At 46.2% G+C, this 6,000-nt stretch overlaps 1 pseudogene; it reads right to left on the bottom strand.

The window, feature by feature from the left end:
- Positions 1–2,859: 2,859 nt before the first annotated feature.
- On the bottom strand, positions 2,860–4,178 carry LOC120897822 (annotated as a pseudogene).
- Positions 4,179–6,000: the final 1,822 nt, after the last annotated feature.

Raw genomic sequence — 6,000 nt, 5'->3', positions numbered from 1 at the left:
GCCGGAGACGTTCCTTGAAGCACTGAGTTGAGATGTCGAAGTCGAAGCAATCCGAGACAGTGTTGAAGACAGCCGACATGCGGAACATAGGGTCTGACCGACCAGCACTGGAACGGGGTTGAGCGAGCCGTAGAGTTTCTCTAGACCTAAGTGTTCGGGATGGTGCATAGATATCGACTCGATGCAACAATGGCGATGAGTCGATAGAGCCATTTAGCAATCCAGCGATGAAAGAACACTGTGCATTGCGTCTTCTGACCGAAAGAGGTTCAAGGCCTAGAAGACGGCACCGCGCAGCATACGGAGGAAGATTATTGCGATCCTGCCAGGGAAGTAGGCGTAGGGCATATCTCGTGAGCTTACGTTGAATCGCCTCAAGTCGAGCAATTGAAGAAGCGGTAGTTGGGCTCCAGACTACGCACGAATATTCCAGAGCCGAACGAACGATACAGTTGTACACAGCTTTGATGCACATGGGGTTGCGGAATTCATTAGTTGTCCGGATAACCACGCCAAGTAATTGATTTTCTCTGGCTACAACGTCATCGATATGCTGTTTAAAGTTCAAACTAGAGTCAAGCAGAACGCCCAGGTCTTTGGCATGATTCTGTCGATTAACTGCAGTGCCGTCCATGAAGTAGGTCCCAGTCACTGGGCTCCTGCATCGACTAAAAGACACACAGTAGCATTTCTCGATGCAGATAGTCAGTCCATTACGCTTGCACCACGAACAGAAAATTTCGATGCAGTCTTGCAGGAATGTACAATCACCTGTGTTGTTAATAGGCGCAAAAATTTTTGCGTCGTCGGCAAACAGACTGATACTGTCGGGAGGTAAAGCGAGGGTAACATCGTTGATAAACAATATGAAGAGAAGCGGGCCAATGTTGCTTCCTTGTGGCACACCCGAGCTGCTGACTATTTCTTTGGACATGTGCTTATCAATTTTCACGATGTATGTGCGATTAATTAGGTACGACTTAAGCCACTGTACGAGCGGGCTGGGAACTCCTAGCTTATCGAGTTTAGCGAGAAGAATTGCGTGCGGAAGAGAGTCGAATGCTGCTTTTAGATCGGTATAAATTGCATCGACTTGAGCTCCGGCATCAATTTGACTAGTGCAATAGGTTACAAATTCAACCAGGTTCGTGGTAGTCGACTTTTTTGGCACGAATCCATGTTGATACGGACTTAGGTAGCTACGGCATGCATGTAGCAGATTTTTGTATATCACTAGTTCGAACACCTTGGCAATGGCACACAAGGATGTAATACCCCGGTAGTTGATGGCATCTGTCCTGTCGCCCTTTTTGTAAATAGGAACCATCCAAGATTTCCTCCATGCTTTGGGAAAGTAGCCATTGGCTAGCGATGCATTGAACAATTTTGCAAGAATAGGTGCTACTGTCGTTTGACAGCGTTTCAGCACGGTAGAAGGAATTCCGTCGGGTCCAGGAGCGAAGGAAGGCTTTAGTTGCGCTAGGGCAGATAAAACGATCTCACTGTCGATGAAAGGAGTGCTCATGTTAATTGCTCCAGCCGGAGTGTTGACGAGAGCAGCATCAATGGTATCGGTATCATTCATGGCCGGTGAAAAGCAATCTGCGAAGCGATCCGCGAAGAGATTGCACATTTCATTAGTGTTGGCACTTGTTGCTCCTTTGTACGTAATGGATTTCGGTGTATGCGTGGATTTTGTTTTGCTGTTGTAGAAGCGCCAAAACGAGTCAGGCCACCTGCAGAGGTTGCGTTGAATTTTACTCAAATATCTGCGATATCGAAACCTGTTATAGCTGCAGTATAAAGAGTGCGTGTCAAAGTAGATCGAGCGAGATCTTTGGCAGCGGCGCGTTTGGTAGTGACGATAAGCAGCTCTTTTTACACGTTTGAGTCGTTTGAGTGTGCGGTCCGCCCAGGGGGGGTTAGGTTTAGGACGCTGAACTGGGACGCATACAACAAAAGCTTGCAGCATGAAGGACGAGAATGAACATACTGCTACGTCAAGTGAAATAAAATTGGAACAATGAAAGCTATTGTTAAACATTGATATCATGTCGTTCAGTTTCACATAGTCAGCTTTAGCAAAGTTATAACGATAAAATGCGGTTGTCGTCGAGTTTTGTCGAGTCGTCGAATTGCGTCGGGTCGACGAGTTAATACGTATATTGAAGTCTAACGCCGGATGGTAGGAGTCAAGAGGTACAAGCGGAACAACACTTGGAAAGACAGGCGAACACAATTTAGCTGCAGCATTGTTAGCGTAGAGCAGGTCAAGCATGCGTCCGTGCGAATTATTGATGTGATTAAGTTGCACTAATCCGTTAAATTTAAATCCATCCACAAAGGTGTTGTTGGCCAGTGAGCGCGCAGTTGGTTCATAGTGCGTGATTGATGAGTATGCTGGCGAGGACGAAGGATCAGCTGTGGACCAGCTTATGCTAGGCTGATTGAAATCGCCAATAACAAACAGCAGATCCGAAGGCTTCAGTGTGAGAGTGAAGCTGCTGATACAATCATGTAGAGAGCGAAGAGTCGATATCTCGGAGCTAAGCTGCGGTGGAATGTATACTACCATGACGTACAGATGTGCGTTATTACAGGCGACGCGCACACAAATATACTCGAGAGAACGATCACGGGAAGGTAATTCTATCGACTCGTATGCGTTAGAAACGGCTAGCAAAACACCACCACCGCGATAGCTAGAGCCGCTGAGAGAGCGATCACAGCGGTAAACAGAGAAGTTGTTGCTGAAGAGAAGAGCAGATGGAATGTTGTCAACAAGCCAAGTTTCCGTGAGTGCGATGAGATCGAAGTCAGCCTCCGATACAGCTAAGTGAAATTCTTTTGTTTTAGTACGCAAACCTCTAACGTTTTGATAATAGCAGCTTAAATACTCAGCGGTAGCGTTGTCATTGTGGCGGTTGGATAAAGCGGGTAAACGGTTAGTCAATTGAGCTGCGTTGTCAGAGCATGAGGCTTGGCGTGTTTGTTGTGTGCAATGAGCGGAACTTCGTCTTGTTGAGAAAAAAGCGATCGATTGTAGACTGGTGTAGGTGCGGAGATGAAGCACGGTGGTTTTGGGGCGGTCCAGAAACAAGTGTTGAGTTGGGTGCTTCCAAGGTATCATTCACCGGGGGGTGACACTGTTGTGATGATGTTGTTTCAGGATCAGGTGGAGTAGACGTGCGTGCGGCTAAACGGTGAGTCGTTGTTGGTGTGCGTGTGGTGTAGCGGTGTTCAGTACTAGTAGCTGGTGTGCGTGTAGTAAAGCGGTTTCGGGTGGCTATAGGAGATGAGGTTTGGTGGTCGTGTTGACGGGATTGAAAAAACTCACGTACACCGATACCGACGGGCCAGGTGGATGGTGTGAGTGCCGCATCTCGAAGGATAGCCGGGACCCTCACTTTGAATGAAAGCCAATTCATGCTGTCCACACTAACCCCTCTTCTCAGCAGGCAATATGCTATAACGTCATCGGTGGCTAAGCGACGCTTTACAGAAGCGACCACTTGTTCCACAGTGACGGCCGTTGATAAGCGGGATAGGCGGATCCAGATCCTATCTGTGAATGGCTCACGAGGTGCAGCTTGAAGCGGTGATGATAACGGATCGGTTCCCACCAGTTCATGCGGTTGTGTAGGTGCCGGCTGGACGGCAATCGTGGTGTTGGTGTATGCGTTTGGCGATGACGCGGCACAAAGGGTGTTGCCGCGACTGTTTACAATTTTGTTTACTCCAGGAGATGCCGAATCCTCGATTATACGCCTCCGCTTTCTACCAGTAGCTGGTCGAGGATCAGAGTTCCGATTGTGAGGCGTGGATGCAGTTTGAAGGAGGGTAAAACCACTGCGAACTTCGGCGACAATAGGCTCAACGAGCTTGCCAATAGCTGCTACAGCTGAGTTGAGGGCGGCTTGGAAACCGACCTGGGCGCCTATTTCTTTTACGGAACGGCAGCGCGGATTTTTATGCATGTTAGTGCAGCCAATGCAGCTCCAGTGCAGGTCGACATTGGACAATACTGCGTCAATCAGCTCGGGGGGCAATTTGCAACAGCCGCGGTGGAACGTAGCGTCACAATATGCACAACTGATGATGCAGCCGGTGGCCTCTAGCGGTTCAGCACACGAGAAGCAAATAGCCGCCATCGCGAAATCACGCGTAATCACAGCACAACACTGCTAAGCCGAGCAGGAAAAAACAGCAGGAAACCACAGTTGTGATGCAGGACTAAACAATTCGCCAAGACGAAGCGATGATGTTAAACAGTTTAATAGTCCGTAGAAAAGGCAACAATGCGATGCGACGCAGAAAACACAAGAGAATTATTGAAAAATCACGGAGCGCGACGGAAATGCGGCCGAACAATTAAACGTCAAACGTCAAAAAAAAAAAATAATAAAAAAAAAAAAAATAAAAAAAAAATTGTTGTGCAAAACATCAAATTTCAACAGTGAACATATTCCCTCACATTGCTATTTCGACGGTGTAGTTCTAATATTCCAATCTATACTGTTATAGAAAAGAATGGTTCAACACTGTTATAGCCTTTCCAGATCAATTAACTAAATTCACGTTTACTGGCAAACTACTTTAATTACTCTTGAACCCCCACATCTTTCAGATTTTGCTTCTAATTTGACATGTCCTTAATTATAACGTGGTTGTTCTTAATCAGCACCATAGTACGGTGATAGCATCACATGGTAGATATCGCCATCATTCTTGATAGATACAGTCAGAATCTTTTCAGCCCTCTTGGGCACGCTACAGTAAGCATAGTTTCATTGTGGATCATTCTGCAGTTGATGCTGATCCGGCTAAATGCAGTGTGCACGGTTGTCTCACCTAACGCGCAGTATGTTGCAGCCATGTTGCGCAATGAACCATCTCTTCCTTTAGTGCTTTGTTCCGGAAGGACATCCTGAAATAAGGAGTTCTTCTCACCCGCGAGCAAATCGTTACAAATTCAATTTTAACTTTCAAGCCATCAACATCCGCCGCTTTCTTCCTCGGAATTTCAGCAAGGCTTTTTAGCATATGGCCGCTTAGGGTCTTTCGGCTACATCCACCTCTTATTGTCATGCGTTTTCCTGGTCCCGACTCAACCAATATTGGGGAGTAGTAGATTTGAGGGAGTAGTAGATTTGGGGCGGTCTCGTCGTACGTGGTCGTCAACTCGAACGACTCAATAACATACCCGTCATGGGTTCAAGCCCATGGACCGTCCCCCCGTAGGAAGGATTGACTATCCGTCTACGTGGTAATGAATTAAGTCTCAAAAGCCTATGCAGGCCGGCATGTCCGCATAGGACGTTACGCCAAATAGAAGAAGATTTGAGGGAATGTACATGTTCGACGTCCTGGGTATAGCAACCCGTGTTACAGGTTATTCTGTACCACACTTATCTGCCGATGACGACGGTGTATGTAGTATTCGAGGTGATTAAGCACCAATATTGAGTATGGTTGGCTTTATGAATGATTGAATTAATTGGAATATCAACCATTTCACAATTAAGCTATTTTGCATAGTTTTCAAACATGTTTTTTTTAATATTTCTTTGAACATCTTGATTTATAATGGGAAGGGGTATGAAATGGGACACATTATCATCTGGTGGCTAATTTGCAACTTTAAATATTTAAAAAAATCATTATATCCAATACCATGTGATTTCGAATCGGTTTGTGTAAACAAAAAGTCTAAGTAACCATTGCACTCATTACTTGCGGGCTAGCAGTGGTGCATGGAGCAAGTCCTTTCGCAGCAACGCGCGTTGCTAAGAGAGCTCTGCTCTCACCGCTTTCTTTCTCTCTCGCTGAATGTTTACTCTCACGTCATTGCGGCGATTTTCGATTTTATATATAGTGAGATTCCGGTTCCTAGTGAATGTTTAAATTTTCCGTGCGTACCGGTGTAATTGGATTCTGGATTGAAATGCGATGGAGTAAGGTGTGGTGTCTTCCCGACAACCATATTGCCTGCATTGTGGA

The sequence above is a fragment of the Anopheles arabiensis genome, chromosome 2 (genome assembly GCF_016920715.1).
Source record: "Anopheles arabiensis isolate DONGOLA chromosome 2, AaraD3, whole genome shotgun sequence".
Classification (NCBI taxonomy): domain Eukaryota; kingdom Metazoa; phylum Arthropoda; class Insecta; order Diptera; family Culicidae; genus Anopheles; species Anopheles arabiensis.
This window is presented reverse-complemented; position numbering and strand designations above follow the sequence as displayed.